This window comes from Leopardus geoffroyi, chromosome X, assembly GCF_018350155.1.
Source record: "Leopardus geoffroyi isolate Oge1 chromosome X, O.geoffroyi_Oge1_pat1.0, whole genome shotgun sequence".
Taxonomy (NCBI): domain Eukaryota; kingdom Metazoa; phylum Chordata; class Mammalia; order Carnivora; family Felidae; genus Leopardus; species Leopardus geoffroyi.
In genome coordinates, this window is record NC_059343.1 from 80,370 (window position 1) to 98,063 (window position 17,694).

Genomic DNA, 17,694 nt, shown 5'->3' on the forward strand with positions numbered 1-17,694 from the left:
GGGTCTAAGTGCTCCCACAGGGTCCCACATTCTGCCTTGGGGGTCTGAGTGCTGCCCCGGGGGGGGAGGTCCCACATCCAGTCTTGGGGGTCCGAGTGCATCCATGGGGGTCCTAATCCTGCCTTGGGGGTCTGAGTGCTGCCCCTGGGGGGGTTCCACTTCCAGCCTTGGGGGTCGAAGTCCTCCCTCAGGGGTCCCACATCCTGCTTTGGGGGTCCAAGTGCTCCCCCAGGGCCCCACATCCTGCCTTGGGGGTCCCACATCCAGTCTTGGGGGTCAAAGTGCTCCCCCAGGGCCCCACATCCTGTCTTGGGGGTCTAAGTGCAGCATATGGGTCCCCATCCTGCCTTGCGGGTCAGAGTGCTCCCTTGGGAGTCCCACATCATGACCTGGTTCTCTGAATCCTCCACGGGGGGGGGGGTGTCCCCACATCCTGCCTTGGGGTTTGAATGTGGCCACGGGGGTCCCAATCCTGCCTTGGGGTCTGAGTGCTCCCCCAGGGTCCCACATCCTGCCTTGGGGTGGTGGGGGTCTCACATCCTGCCTGCAGGCGGAGTGCTCCCTTGGGGCTTCCACATCCTGCCTTGGGGTCCGAGTGTTCCCCCAGGGGTCCTACATCCTGCCATGGATGTCTGAGCCCATCCCGGGGGTCCCACATCCTGCCTTGGGGTCCAAGTGTGTCCTCGGGGTTCCACATCCTGCCTTGGGGGTTTGAGCCCATCTCAGGGGTCCTAACATTCTGCCATGAATTTCTGAGCCCATCCCGGGGGTCCCATATCCTGCCTTGGGGTCTGAGCCCATCTCGGGGATCCCACATCCTGCCTTGGGGGTTTGAGCCCGGCTCAAGGGTCCTAACATCCTGCTGTGGATGTCTGAGTCCATCCCGGGGGTCCCACATCCTGCCTTGGGGGTCTGAGCCCATCCCAGGGGTCCCACATCCTGCCTTGAGGGTCTGAGCCCATCTCAGGGGGACTGAACTCTGCCTTGCAGGTCTAGTACTGCCCTAGGGGGTCTTACATCCTGTCTTGGGGGTCTGAGTACTCCCTGGAAGGGGGTCCCACATCCTGCCTTGGGGGTCTGAGTGCTCCCCGGAAGGGGGTCCCACATCCTGCCTTGGGGGTCTAAATGCAGCTGCAGGGAACGCAATCCTGCCTTGCGGGTTGGAGTTCCCTCGGGGGGTCCCACAGCATGACTTGATGGTCTGAGTCCTCCTCCAGGGGGGTTCCCACATCCTGCCTTGGGGGTCTAATTGCTCCCCTAGGCATCCCACATCCTTCCTTGGGAGTTTGAGTGTGGCCATGGGAGTCCCAATCCTGCCTTGGGGATCCGAGTGCTTCCCTGGGGTCTCACATCCTGCCTTGGGGTCCAAGCCCATCCTGGGGGTTCCACATCCTGCCTTGGGGATCCAAGCCCATCTCGGGGGTCCCACATCCTGCCTTGGGGGTCTGGGCCCATTCCGGGGGTCCTGCATCCTTCCCTGGGGGTCCAGGCCCATCTGGGGGTTCCATATCCTGCCTTGGGGGTCCAGGCCCACCCCAGGAGTCCCACATCCTGCCTTGGGGGTCCGAGCTCATCCTGGGGGTCCCACATCCTGCCTTGGGGGTCAGAGTGCTTCCTTGGGGGTCTCATATCCTGCCTTGGGGGTCCAAGCCCACCCTGGGAGTCCCACATCTTGCCTTGGGGGTCCAAGCCCATCCCGGGGGTCCCACATCCTGCCTTGGGGGTCTGGGCCCATTCTGGGGGTCCTGCATCCTACCCTGGGGGTCCAGGCCCATCCTGGGGGTCCCACATCCTGCCTTGGGGATCCAAGCCCACCCTGGGAGTCCTACATCTTGCCTTGGGGGTCCAAGCCCATCCCAGGGGTCCCGCATCCTGCCCTGGGGGTCTGGGCCCATTCCGGGGGTCCCACATCCTGCCCTGGGGGTCCGGGCCCATCCTGGGGGTCCCACATCCTGCCTTAGGGGTCCAAGCCCGTCCCGGGGGTCCCGCATCCTGCCCTGGGGGTCTGGGCCCATTCCGGGGGTCACACATTCTTCCCTGGGGGTCCGGGCCCATCCTGTAGGTTCCACATCCTGCCTTGGGGGTCCAAGCCCATCCCGGGGGTCCCACATCCTGCCTTGGGGGTCTGGGCCCATTCTGGGGGTCCTGCATCCTACCCTGGGGGTCTGGGCCCATCCTGGGGGTCCCACATCCTGCCTTGGGGATCCAAGCCCACCCTGGGAGTCCTACATCTTGCCTTGGGGGTCCAAGCCCATCCCAGGGGTCCCGCATCCTGCCCTGGGGGTCTGGGCCCATTCCGGGGGTCACACATCCTGCCCTGGGGGTCCGGGCCCATCCTGGGGGTCCCACATCCTGCCTTGAGGGTCTGAGCCCATCTCAGGGGGCCTGAACTCTGCCTTGCAGGTCTAGTACTGCCCTAGGGGGTCTTACATCCTGTCTTGGGGGTCTGAGTACTCCCTGGAAGGGGGTCCCACATCCTGCCCTGGGGTCTGAGTGCTCCCCAGAAAGGAGCCCCACATCCTGCCTTGGGGGTCTAAATGCAGCTGCAGGGAACGCAATCCTGCCTTGCGGGTTGGAGTTCCCTTGGGGGGTCCCACAGCATGACTTGATGGTCTGAGTCCTCCTCCAGGGGGGTTCCCACATCCTGCCTTGGGGGTCTAATTGCTCCCCTAGGCATCCCACATCCTTCCTTGGGAGTTTCAGTGTGGCCATGGGAGTCCCAATCCTGCCTTGGGGATCCGAGTGCTTCCCTGGGGTCTCATATCCTGCCTTGGGGTCCAAGCCCATCCTGGGGGTCCCACATCCTGCCTTGGGGATCCAAGCCCATCTCGGGGGTCCCACATCCTGCCTTGGGGGTCTGGGCCCATTCCGGGGGTCCTGCATCCTTCCCTGGGGGTCCAAGCCCATCCCAGGGGTCCCGCATCCTGCCCTGGGGGTCTGGGCCCATTCCGGGGGTCCCACATCCTGCCCTGGGGGTCCGGGCCCATCCTGGGGGTCCCACATCCTGCCTTGGGGGCCCAAGCCCGTCCCGGGGGTCCCGCATCCTGCCCTGGGGGTCTGGGCCCATTCCGGGGGTCACACATTCTTCCCTGGGGGTCCGGGCCCATCCTGTAGGTTCCACATCCTGCCTTGGGGGTCCAAGCCCATCCTGGGGGTCCCACATCCTGCCTTGAGGTTCAAGCCCATTCCGGGGTTCCACATCCTGCCTTGGGGGTCCAAGCGGAGCTTTGAGAGTCTCATCCCATCACTGGGGGTCTGCAACTCGGCCTCAGGGGCCCCAGTTGCTGCGTTGGGAGTCCTCGCCAGTTCGGAGGAGACTCAAACTTTGCCTGGCATGTCTGAGTCCATGATCTCAGGTCGTACACTGCTACGGGGGTTCATGTTCAGTCGCATGGGTCCCGTACTCTGCCTTGGGCACGTGATGCTGACTTTGGGCTTCTTCCCCAGTGCTGCTTGGGGGTCTCAATTTGGCCTGGTGACGGCGGGGGGCGGGTGGGGATGCTGAAGTCTGTGCTGCTAGCCTGGGTGTGTCCCTGGGGGTCCCAGGACCTGCCTGGGGATCAGAAGCTGGCTGGCGAATGTGGTGTGGGAAATGAATGCGGAGGCCAGTGGGCCCAGGAGGGTGAGAGGTGGTGGGCTGCTGGAAGGGAGGGCCCCTCCTGTTCAGACCGTTATCAGTATATTCTCCAGGAGAAATTCAGAATGCGTGGTGTCGAAAGGGTCACATGCATCCCAGCTGTCACTAGGGGCTTCTTGTTTTCACAGAAGAGCAGGTTTAACGGGAATGTTCCTTTTTAAGTGTCTGCAGAAAGCCACGGCCTTTCCGATATTTCGGTGATGGTGACGCTCGTCATTCTAACATGCACGACGAAGGAGGGGACTCGTAGGGACACGTGGCCCGAAGAGGCAGGGGAGGCCTGGTTGCTGTGTCGGAACGGGGGTGGGGGGATTGAAAGGAACGTTTGAGGTGGTGTCACTGTACTGGCAGGAACTGTCCTGTGCACCCCCCGAGCCAGCGTGACCACGTTGGGCACGGTTGGAATTGAGTTGAGCTGTCGTGCGTCTGTCTTAAAGAAAATGGGCGAGCTTGGGATCTCGACCCGGTGTCGCCAGTGACGCCCCCACGGGCCGTGAGTCCTGGGTGCCATTTCCTTGCTGATGGAATCAGAGTGTGGATTAGAACCTACAGTAACGAACGCACAAGTGTGTGTGTGCTGATGGCGTATATCGTTCCGGGGCCGGTCCCCCAGCCCTCCGCCCTGTCACACGGCTTCCGACCGCCAGCACAGGGCACGGGCGTCAGTGAGTCCGCGGAGACAGCACGGGGCCTTGTGTCCCAGGGAGGGTGTCTCTGCGGGGCCTTGCTCTGAGATCCTGGGGCGAAGCTTCTCTGCAGCGGGAGGCCGGCTGGCGATCGCACAGGAGCTCGCTGTGGTCCTGTGACGCCCCCTGGCGTAAGATCCGGGCAGGTCCCCTCCTCCAAGCCCTGCCTCCTGTAGACGGAGTGCAGTCTTACTTGGGGGAGCAGACCTACCGGAGCTCGCGTTTCCAGGGCTGCGCGGGGCGCCAGGTTCTTAGCCGCACTCAGACCTCTCGGCTTCCTCGGTTCCCGTCGCCGTCCGGGCCGCATCGCCAGCGCTGTCCCCTGGAGCCTGCCTGCCCGGCGGTTTCTGGGGGTGGCTTGGGGAGGGACGACGGTGAGGATTAACACTTGATAATGAGGTAACGCATTCTTTTTACTCCTTTACTATTGACACTATGCCCTGAGGCTGCTGAGGGGGGTGGTAGACGGTTTCCTGCTAAGTAAGTTCATCCTACAACCTCACCTCCGTGCAAACCCAAAGCTGTCTGCAGACTTGATTCAGCAGACAGCCCTCGAAACGTCTAGTGTGTGTGATAAACGGCGTAGATGTTGGCGTGAAAATGGTGTTGAGGCTCTCTCCTAGGAGAGAGGAGACAGGTGCCAGTCGCCTGGGGTCGTGGCGCTGTGAACACAACACGGTGGGAGGGGGCTCGCACAGCCGTGTGGAAAAACCGCTCGCGTTTTGCCTTCGTGTGGAAAGTATCCCATTTTCCCGATTCTCAAACACCCGTGGTTGTTAAGATACACCGTGGATTGGATGGGGAGATGTGTCCTGATGTGGCAGGAGCCCCGAGCCGGGCACAGTTAGAATCAGGGACCGCCGGTCATTTAACCCCCTTCCCAAGCATTCAGAGACGGACTGTTTTGTCCCCTCTGTGAGCCGAGCCACTCCCCATTTCTTGGCATTGTCTGACTTTGGGTGCTTTCTTTCCTCTGCTGACAACAATTTAAAAACGTCGAATTTTAAGAGCGTGTGCTGAAAAGCCCCAGCGTGTGGAACTGCCTGTAGCTCGGGAAAGACTCACCGAGCAGTGGGGGGGGTGGCTGTGTCATTACGTGGCTTGCAGCCTCAAGGGCTCCACGCAGCCATCTGACTTTTCTTGTGTCTCAGCGAAAGGTCTGGCCAAGAGGAGGGGAACCTGATGCCCGTGTGCGATGGCGGTGGCCAGGACACTGTGTCGGTAAGTGCCGGTGCTGACGGAATCCGTGGCCACGATGATACACGCTTGTTACGTGGGCCTAAGATGCGTGTTTCCCTCTGGGGTGGGGGGGGGGGAGTGACACGCTCATGCAGATGGCAAGGTGTAGACAGGAACGCGGGAGGAAACACGGATCCCTTCTAATCTGTCCCAACAGCGGTCACTAGTAAGGTTTTGCTACAGGGGCACCTGCGTGGCTCGGTCGGTTGAGCCCCCCCCCCACTTGGGCTCAGGTCACGATCTCGCGTGATCTCGCGTGAGTTCGAGCCCCGCGTCGGGCTCTGTGCTGAAGCCTCGGAGCCTGGATCCTGCTTCGGATTCCGTGTCTCCCTCTCTCTCTGCCTCTGCCCTGCTCACGCTCTGTCGCTCTCTGTCTCTCTCAAAAATAAATTAAACATTAAAGAAGTTTAAAAAAAGGTTTTCCTGTATATTCTTCTAGTTTTCTTTTCTTTTTTTTTTTTTAAAGCCATCTCTATGTCCAAACTGGGACTCGAACTCACAACGTGAGAGCAAGCGTGGTGTACCAGCCACGTGTCCCTCTTCTAGGCTTTTTATGCACGTACACACACACGCATGTGTGTATTTGCGTATCTGTGTGCACGCATGTGCATATATATATCCTAAAATTTAATAAAAAATGAGTTCGAATTGTATATATTGTTTTATAATTTCTTTTTTTATCTTATGAAATTTTAGGCTTAAGGATGTGCCTGGCTGGATCAGTTGCCACACCATGCAACTCTTCTGTTTTTGTTGTTATTTGATTATTTGTTTAATTTTATTTATTTTTGAGAGATTTGAGAGAGAGAGAGAGAGAGAGAGAGTGTGCAGGCAGGGGAGGGGCAGAGAGAGAGGGAGACACAGAATCCGAAGCGGGCTCCAGGCTCCCAGCCGTCAGCACAGAGCTCGACTTGGGGCTCGAACCCACGAACCGTGAGATCAGGACCCGAGCCAGAGTCCGACGCTCAACCGACGGAGCCACCCAGGCGCCCCACCCCCGAGCATGCAACTCGATCTCAGGGCTGTGAGTTCGAGTCCCATGTTGGGTGTAGAACCTACTAAAAAAAAAAAAAAAAAGCAGAAACAAACAAAATAGGAAACAAGATTTGTAAGTTTCACCTGTCTCCTGAGTATCCTTGGAGTGAGTTTGCACTGCTGTGTAGACAGCAATGACAGACCACAGGGTGGTCTGCGGGCACGTAGCAGTTTAGTTAATAACCCCTCACGTTAACCGGGCTCGTCATGTATACATGGGGGTGCGACCACAGTGTCTTGAGGTTGCTGTTTTCCTGCTGTCACTCCTGACTTGACAATGAAAATACGTGGCGGCCCGAGTATAGCTGGGGTGGCTGCTCGGGACCTGAGATGGTGAGGGTTGGTCATCGTGGCCTCGAATGTGCGTGCGAGTCTGCAGAGTTGGTTCAGGAGCACGCGGACGGGCGGGTTAGACTGAGGTCCCCATGGCTTTAAGCCGGAGCGACGTCAGGGGTCATGCGTGCCTGGGTGTGTGCAGGGCTGGGCGTGTGCAAAGCCCCCCAGGGCTGTGTCCCCAGGACGCATTAGTAGCACTGCGGTTGGCTGTTTACAGGCCACACATTGTGCTTCTGGGGCTCCACTTGGTGGTCCCCTCCCCTGATCCTGCTGTGTCCCCCTCCCCACGACCAAAATACATGCCGTTTTTAATTTATTCGTGCTGGTCCTGGAGAGTCCAGCTCGTTTTTGTTTCAGACGCTTGGTGTGAGGGGCACCCGGGGGGCTTAGTCGGTGAAGCATCCGACTCGGCTCACGTCATGATCTCACGGCTCGTTGAGTCTGAGCCCCACGTGGGGCTCTGTGCTGCCGGCTCGGAGCCCGGAGCCCGCTTCGGATTCCGTGTCTCCCTCTCTCTCTGCCCCTCCCCTGCTCACGCTCTGTCTCTCTCTTTTTCTCTCAAAAATAAATAAACATTAAAAAAATTGTTTTCAAACACTTGGTATGAAATAAACACGTATTGAAAGTGCGTGGTTTAACACACGTGGACACCTTCTGGGCATCACGGCCATCAGGATGATGACTATCTCCACCCTTCCTCCCCCCTCCAGGTCTTGTAAGCCTTCGCAGCGGCAGACCCAACACCTCTCCACACCCACTGCAGTCTGCCCTGTCCCTGACCGTGACACTGTGTGCATTTCCTAGAGGGTTATATACAGGCACTCACGCACTACGATTTCTGTTTCTTGGTGCTCGGGCGTCATTCACTCCGCATAATTAAGTATGTTTGCATTCAACCATATTGGAATGGGTCAGTAGTTCATTCCTGTATTTTCTTTATTTTTTACTTTTTAAAAGTTTATTTATTTTGAGAAAGAGAGACCGCGGGCAGGGGAGGGACGGGGTGGGGTTGGGGGGGGGGGACAGAGAATCCCAGGCAGCATCAGGGCAGAGCCCGATGCAAGCCTCGATGTCGTGAACCAGGAGATCATGGCTCCAACCGAAACCAAGAGTCACAGGCTTAACTGCCCGAGGCCCCCAGGCGCCCCGGTTCATTCCTTTTATTACAGAGTGGTCGCTGCACGTGTGGACCGACCACCGTCTGTGTGTCCGTTTACTGTGGACGGGACATTTGGGTTGTTGGGAAGTTTCCTTATCCCTGATAAAGCTGCCGGCAACATTTGGGCACAAGCCTTCGTGCGGAAAGATGCCTCTGTTTCTCTCGGGTAAATGCCAGCGGCACGGTGACTGGTAGGCACACATTTCAGGTTTTGCAAAGCCGCCAAACTGGTTTCCAAAGTGGTGGTACCGTCTTACCTCCCGCCGGCAGGTAGGAGGGCGCCTGTGGCTGCACGTCCTCGCCAGCACCTGTCACCTTGTATCAGTTTAGCCGTTCTAATGGCGGTGGGTTTGCAGTTCCCCTTCCCTAGTGCCTAACGACGAGAGCGTCGTCCAGTGTCTAAGGGCCCCATCTGTGTGTATCTTCAGGCGAGGACTCTGTTAAAATCGTTTATGACTCTCCTCTATTGAGCGGTTTGTTGTTGAGTTTTGAGAGTTCTTTTTTAATGAACTTAATTTTTTTGAGAGTTCTTTTTAAAAAATATTTGTTTTTGAGAGAGGGAAAGAGAGAGCATGAGCATGGGGAGGGGCAGAGAGAGAGAGAGAGAGAGAGAGAGAATGTGGACCAGGGGAGGGGCAGAGAGTGGGAGACACAGAGTCCGAAGCGGGCTCCAGGCTCCGAGCTGTCAGCACAGAGCCCGACGCGGGGCTCGAACCCACGAACCGTGAGATCATGACCTGAGCCCAAGTCGGAAGCGTAACCGACTGAGCCCCCCAAGAGCCCCTGTTCGGTACCATATTTTAAAGCAGATTATCTTCTTTCGGTTGAGTTGCCTTAGCATTTCAGAAAAGGCCAGTTGACCATATTTGTGTGGTTCTACCTCTGGACTCTGTCCTGTTCCACTGATCTACGGGATATCCTTTTGCCGACTACCACACCGTCTTGATTGTGGCTTTATACTAATGTTTGAAATGAGTTTCAACATTTGCAATGTTGTTGTTTTTGAAAGTTACTTTGGCTGTTCTAGTTCCTTTTTCTTTCTATAAATTTTAGAATCAGCTTACTAATATCTAGAGAAACGTAGGCTGAGATGTTGATTGGGAGTGCACCGAATCGAGATCACTTTGGGTCACGTTCACATTCTAATCCTCTGGGGTCTTTCAGTCCATGAAGGTGGGATGCATTTCCATTTCTGTACATCTTCTTTAATTTCTTCCGGCAATGTTTTGTAGTTTTCATTGTACAAATCTTTCACCATCTCGGGTAATACTTAAGTATTTTATTCTTTTTGATGCTATTGTCAAAGTCACCTACTATTATTGAAATGTTATCAATGGGTCTCTTTATGTTTGTTATTATTTGATTTATATACTTAGGTGTTCCAAGTTGGGGGCATAAATATTTACAAAGCTCTAGATGGCTTTGATTACATTGCGATACTTTCCTTCTATTCTTAATTTTATTTTTTAAGTGTTTTTATTATGAAAGGGTGTTGAACTCTGTCCGATACTTTTTCTGAACCTGTTGAGTTGATCATGTGATATTTTTCCTTAATCCTGCTGACGTGGTGCCTTACAATGATCAGTTTTTGTATGTCAGACCAATCTTCTATTCTAGGAATAAGTCCCGCTTGGTCATGCCGTGTAGTCCTCTGAGTTCTGTTCGCTGGTATCTTGTTGAGGATTTTTACATCAGTGTTCATGAGGGATGTCCGTGCGGTTTCCTTGTAGTGTCTGTCTGGCTTTGGAATCCGAGGAATGCTGGCTTTCTGGAATGAGTTGGCAAGTGCTCCCCCCCTCTTCAATGTTTGGAAAAGTTCGAGAAGGATTGGTGCTAGTTTTCCTAAAATCCTTTGGTAGAATTCCTCAGTGAAGTCTTCAGGTTAAAAGCTTTTCTTTTCAGATTTTCTATTTCTGTGTGACTTAGTCTTACTAGGTTTTGTGTTTCTAGGAATTTGTCTATTTCATATACGTCATCCCGTTTGCTGCTGTGATCTTATAAACCTGTTTCTGTGGAATCTGTAATAATGCCCCCACTTTCAGTCCCGATTTTCATAATTTGAATCTTTACTCTTTTGCCCTTAGCCCATCTAAGCTAAAGGTTTGTTAACTGTTGTCTTTTTTATTTTAAGTTTTATTTATTTAAGTAATCTCTACACCCAATGTGGGGCTTGAACTCACAACCCCAAGGTTAAGAGTTGCATGCTCTTCCAACTGAGCCAGCCAGGCACCCCAAATCTGTTATCTTTTTGAAGAACCAGCTTTTGGTTTCATTGGTTTTTCTCTATTGTTTTTCCATTACCTATTGTGTTTATCTCCGTTTTAATTCTTTGTTAGGTCCTTCCTTCTGCTACCTTTGGATTTAATTTGATGTTCTTTTTCTCGTTCCTCAATTTGTAAAGTTGCGTTGTTGATCTGAGGTCTTTCTTGGTTTTTGGTGCCCACATTTACAGCTGTAAATTTCCCATTAGCACCACTTTCCCACCATTCCAAAAGTTTTAGTTATGTTGATTTTCATTTGCATTTGTCCCTAAATATTTTCTTTTCCTTTTCTTTTTTTAAAAATTTATTTATTTTTTATTTTTTAAATTTACACCCAAGTTAGTTAGCATATAGTGCAACAATGATTTCAGGAGTAGATTCCTTAATGCCACTTACCCATTTAGCCCATCCCCCCTCCCACAACCTCTCCAGTAGCCCTCAGTTTGTTCTCCATATTTATGAGTCTCTTATGTTTTGTCCCCCTGCCTGTTTTTTATATTATTTTTGCTTCCCTTCCCTTGTGTTCATCTGTTTTATATCTTAAAGTCCTCATATGAGGGAAGTCATATGATATTTGTCTTTCTCTGACTAATTTCACTTAGCATAATACCCTCTCGTCCCATCCAAGATTTCATTCTTTTTGATTGATGAGTAATACTCCATTGTATATATATAAACCACATCTTCTTTATCCATTCATCCATTGATGGACATTTGGGCTCTTTCCATACTTTGTCTATTGTTGATAGTGCTGCTATAAACATGGGGGTGCATGTGTCCCTTTGAAACAGCACACCTGTATCCCTTGGATAAATGCCTAGTAGTGCATTTGCTGGGTCCTAGGGTCGTTCTATTTTTAGTTTTTTGGAGGAACCTCCATACTGTTTTCCAGAGAGGCTGCACCAGCTTGCATTCCCACCAACAATGCAAAAGAGATCCTCTTTCTCTGCATCCTCGCCAACATCTGTTGTTGCCTGAGTTGTTAGTGTTAGCCATTCTGACAGGTGTAAGGTGGTATCCCATTGTGGTTTGGATTTGTATTTCCCTGATGATGAGTGAGGTTGAGCATTTTTCCTGTGTCGGTTGGCCATCTGGATGTCCTCTTTAGAGAAGTGTCTATTCATGTCTTTTGCCCATTTCTTCACTGGACGATTTGTGTTTTGGGTGTTGAGTTTGATAAGTTCTTTATAGATTTTGGATACTAGCCCTTTATCTGATATGTCATTTGCAAATATCTTCTCCCATTCTGTCGGTTGCCTTTTAGTTTTGCTGATTGTTTCCTTCGCTGTGCAAAAGCTTTTTATTTTGATGAGGTCCCAGTAGTTCATTTTTGCTTGTTTCCCTTGCCTCTGGAGATGTGTTGAGTAAGAAGTTGCTGCGGCCAAGATCAAAGAGATTTTTGCCTGCTTTCTCCTTGAGGATTTTGATGGCTTCCTGTCTTACATTTAGGTCTTTCATCCACTTTGAGTTTTTTTTTTTTTCAACGTTTATTTATTTTTGGGACAGAGAGAGACAGGGCATGAACGGGGGAGGGGCAGAGAGAGAGGGAGACACAGAATCGGAAACAGGCTCCAGGCTCTGAGCCATCAGCCCAGAGCCCGACGCGGGGCTCGGACTCACGGACCGCGAGATCGTGACCTGGCTGAAGTCGGATGCTTAACCGACTGCGCCACCCAGGCGCCCCTCATCCACTTTGAGTTTATTTTTGTGTGTGGTGTAAGAAAGTGGTCCAGGTTCATTCTTCTGCATGTCGCTGTCCAGTTTTCCCAGCACCACTTGCTGAAGAGACTTTTATTCCGTCGGATGGTCTTTCCTGCTTTGTCAAAGATTAGTTGGCCATACGTTTGTGGGTCCTTTTCTGGGTTCTCTATTCTGTTCCATTGATTGAGTGTCTGTTTTTGTGCCAGTACCATAGTCTTGATGATTACAGCTTTGTGATACAGCTTGAAGTCCCTGTCCCTAGATATTTTCTAATTTCCCTTGTGATTTCTTCTCTGAACCACTTGTACTTTGATAGTTTTGTGAATTTTCCAGTTCTCCTTCTGTTATTGATTTCTACTTCATACTGTTGTGGTCAGAGAAGATACTTTGTATGTTATCTGTCTTTTGAAATCGAATAAGACTTCATTGGTGGTCTAACGTGTAGTGTATTCTGGGGAATGTGCTAAGAACACATGAGCAGAAGGTGTGTGCTGTTGCTGGGTGGAGGGTTCAGTATATGTGTCTTAGATCTAGTTGGTTTGTTAAGTCTTGTTTGTCCTCACTGGTCTTCTGTCTGGTTGTTCTGTCCATTATTAAGAGTTCAGTATTGAATCTCCAGCTGTTGCAGAATGATCCATTTCTCCATTCCATTCCATGAACGTGGTATAGCTCACTGTTTCTGAAAGTCTTATTTGATTTTTTTCATCAAAATCTTGTAGTTTTCAATACACAGATCCTACACCTATTTTGTTAGGTTGATATCTAAGTATTCCACTTTGGGGAGCTGTTGTAATAGCTACTGTTTTTTTTTTTTAATTTCAGTATCGAGGTTTTCATTGCTTGTTTTTAGAAATATGATTGATTTTATTAAACTGACCTTGAATTGGCCTCGCTAAATTCACTTTTAAGTTTGAGGACATACGAATCTAAATCCAGCGTGTTGCTGAGGCACAGCCTGCAGTGTGCACACATATCAGTGTGGGGTTCCTACAAGCAGAACCAGATGTGTGTTGTGGTGAGGTTATCAGTGGGCTAGCCAGCCTAGTACTACAGCCCTCAGATGTTCTTGTTTGTGGAAGACTCTCATGTGGTGGTGTCATAGAGGCCCACGGTGTAGGGATGCAGGGGTGTGGGGCACCCACAAGTGGGCACACTTGTCCTGAAGACCGTCTGTGCCCCAGGATGGCCCTTATGGGCTCACGGTACCCGTGAGCCCCTGGTGGGTCAGACGCTAGTGGGCAGGGAGCATCGAGTCAGGACAGGCATGGCCGTGGTTCTTTCACTGCATCCATGCTGGTCCCCATGCAGTAGCAGCATCCCACTAAGGAAGGCCATACTCTATTGGGCAGGTGTGCCCAGAAGTGACGCCCAAGTTCTGCTGTCTGCATATGTGACCCTTGGTTCCGGGTTACTCTCCCTGTGCCCCTTGAGGCTGTGGTGGTCTCAGTCCTGCTTCTGCTGGGCCACTGGGCCCACCCCTCCCAGAAGGACAGGGAGAGCTGGCTCATATCATGGGTCTTACCTCCCCCAGCCTTGCTGGTCACTGGCCTGAGCTCCCCATCTCCATCTGGGGCTGTGACCAGTGGGGTGATGGGAACCCCATATCCCTGAGAGACAGTCCTCAGGATTGGGTTTAAGATGGCTTGCTATCCCCAGGACACTGGTGGTTTGTGGCAGCGGAGGCTTGTGTCTGAGCACCCAGCTGAGGGCGTGACGACAGTCAGAGACCCTGGCCGAGACCTCTGTCCTGCAGCAGCGGTGGGTGACATGGGGTGGCCACCCTCCTCTCCCGGGGGCCCCTGGCGGTGTTGGGCAGTTCTAGTGGACACTTCCTGCCCCGTGGGTCCTGGAGTTAAGGGGTCCTCTCATTAAGCTGGCCTCCACTTAGTACCATTTCCTGGCCCTTCACATCCTGCTCTCTGGCTGTAGGTGCAGGAAGGACCCTCGGGGATCCGGGATGTCAGTGGGATTGGATTCCGCCGGCGTGGGCGGGCCACACGCAGGAGGTACAGGAACGAGGCTGGCCAGTTCATCTCCATGGTGACCTTCTTTGAGGTGATGTCCAGGAGGAGGGGCTCCATACTGGTATTGACCACTGCGGGGAGGGCTGGGCGGGCTGGGTGGTGCTGTGCTCCCCTGTGCCGGGCCAGGTGCTGCCAGCTTGAGGGCTGGGTCCTGGAGGCTTCTCTCTGTACTGCCTGCCCACCAAGCCCCAGGCCCGCCAGGGCCCTGCAGGCCAGCACACTTCCACTGTTGGTCTTTGGAGGTGGTGTCCTCTCCTGTGTCCGCAGATGGGGTGTTCCCTCCCTCCCCCATCCTCGGACATAGCATCCCCTCCCTTGTCCTTGGACACGGTGTCCCCTCCCCCAACCACGGACATGGAGTCCCCTCCCCCAACCGTGGACACGGCATCCTCTCCCCCATCCTCGGACACAGCATCATCCCCGACCATGGACACGGAGTCCCCTCCCCGGCCATGGACACGGCATCCCCTCCCCATGCTTGGACACGGCGTCCCCTCCCCCAAACATGGATATGGCATCCTATCCCCTGACCTTGGACACAGTGTCCCCACCCCCTGACCGTCCTCAGACACGACGACTCCTGCTCCCCTCTTCAGGCTCAGTGTCCCCTCGCTGCTCCCTGGCATCGATGCCCCTGCCTGGGGGTCTGGGGAAACCCTCCGTGCTCCCTGGCATTGATCCCCCCACCGGGGGGTCTGGGGTCGCTCCTGCACCCTCCGTTCCAGGTGCCTGAAGACCCCCTCCCCGCCCAGGGTCTCAGGTGATCATGGACCCCTTGCAGCGGGTACAGGACAGGCCATGAGTTGCCGAGGGCTATTTGGTGTGAAAGTGTGAGCACATGGTGACAGGTGGGCACCCCCAGGGGGTGCGGCCAGTTGTCTCCTGAATGTCCAGGTCTCCTTCACAGCTGTGTGCTCCCGATGGTCCAGCGTTCCTGCCCAGGGCCACCACGGTGCGCCCCTGCGTCCCCGGGGCGGGGGGGGGGCTACACCCTCCTCACCTGCCCGGGACACAGGGTGTGCGGTGCAGCCCGTCACATCCCACTCTTCGGTTTCAGGCGCAGGGAGCAACCTCGGGGGCCCAGGATGCCCGTGGGCAGGGCACCTGCCGGCGAGGGCGGCCCCCGCGGAAGTACCGCAAGAGGAAAGTGGCCATCACCGCGGAGGTGACCCTATTTGAGATGGTTGCCCTGGGGAAGAACTCTGTGCAGGTACCGCCCACCGCAGGGGACGTGGGCTGGACGCGGGCGCGACACACGCTGCTGGGGCCATCAGGGGCCGAGTGTCCCCACAGGGTCAGGACAGCACCGGCCACAGCTCTGTGCTGCCCTGTGTGCCCAGCCGACAGGTGTGCCGGCCACACGTGCCCGTCACACGTGTTCACTGCTGCCTGTCACACACCGGATCACACACACACGTGCTCACCACCGCCTAGCACACACCTGATGACACACACACGTGCTCACCGCTGCCCGTCACACACCTGATGACACACACATGTGCTCACCACCCGTCACACGCCTAATCACACACACACGTGCTCGCTGCTGCCTGTCACGCACCTGATGACACACACATGTGCTCACCACTACCTGTCACATGCCTGATCACATACACACATGCTCACAGCCACCCATCACACACCTGATCACACACACACATGCTCACCACCTCCCATCACACACCTGATCACACACACACATGCTCACCACCTCCCATCACACACCTGATCACACACACACATGCTCACCTCCACCTGTCACATGCCTGATGACACACACGTGCTCACTGCTGCCCATCACATACCTGATCAGACACACATGCTCACCGTCACCCGTCACACACCTGATCACACACGTGCTCACCGCCGCCCATCACACGTGCTCACCACCACCCTTCATACACCTGATCACACACACACGTGATCATCACTGCCTATCACACACCTGATCACACACACACGTGCTCATCACCGCCCATCACACGCCTCATCACACACACGTGCTCACCACCGCCCGTCACACACGTGATCACACACATGTTCTCACCGCCACCTGTAACATGCATGATCACACACACACACACACACATGCTCACAGCTTCCCGTCACACGCCTGACCATACACACACATGCGTGCCGCTGCCTGTCACACCTGACCACACACACACATGCGCGCCGCTGCCTGTCACACACCTGATCACACACACACGTGCTCATCACTGCCCATCACACGCCTAATCACACACACGTGCTCACTACTACCTGTCAAATGCCTGATCACACACACACATGCTCAGCACTGCCCATCACATGGCTGATCACACACACGGTCACCACTGCCCGTCACACGCCTGATCACACACACGTGCTCACTGCTGCCCATCACATGCCTGATCACACACTTGTGCTCACTGCCACCCTTAACATGCCTGATCTCACACACACATGCTCACTGCTACCCGTCACACACTTAATCACACACGCCTGATCACACACATGTGCTCACTGCCACCTGTCACACACTTGATCACACACACACATGCTCACTGCTGCCCTTTACATGCCTAATCACACACATGTGCACACCACTGCCCATCACACATGCCTGTCTCACATGCTTACCACCGCCCTTTACACGCCTGATCATACACACATACTCACCACCGCCCATCACATGCCTGATCACACACATGCTCACCACGGCCCATCACACACTTAATCACACACACGTGCTCACTGCCACTTGTCACATGCCTGATCACACACTCACGTGTTCACCACTGCCCATCACATACCTGATCACACACACATGCTCACCACCGCCCACCACACGCCTGATCACACACACATGCTCACTGCTGCCCCTCACACACCTGATCACACACACGTGCTCACCGCTGCCCATCACATGCCTGATCACACACTTGTGCTCACTGCCGCCCTTAACATGCCTAATCACACACACACGTGCTCACAGCTGCCCTGCCAACTGTCACATGCCTGATCACACACACACGTGCTCACCACTGCCCATCACATGCCTGATCACACACACATGCCCACTGCTGCCCGTCACATGCCTGATGACACACACGTGCTCACTGCCACCTGTCACACGCTTGATCACACACACACACATGCTCACTGCTGCCCTTTACATGCCTAATCACACACATGTGCGCACCACTGCCCATCACACATGCCTGTCTCACATGCTCACCACTGCCCTTTACACGCCTGATCATACACACGTACTCACCACCACCCATCACATGCCTGGTCACACACAGGCTCACCACCGCCCATCACACACTTAATCACACACACGTGCTCACCACCACCTGTCACACACCTGATCACATACACACATGCTCACCGCTGTCCGTCACACGCCTGATCACACACACGTGCTCACCACTGCCCATCGCATGCCTGATCACACACACGTGCTCACTGCCACTTGTCACATGCCTGATCACACACTCACGTGCTCACCACTGCCCATCACATGCCTGATCACACACACATGCTCACCACTGCCCATCACACACTTAATCACACACACGTGCTCACCACCACCTGCCACACGCCTGATCACATACACACATGCTCACCA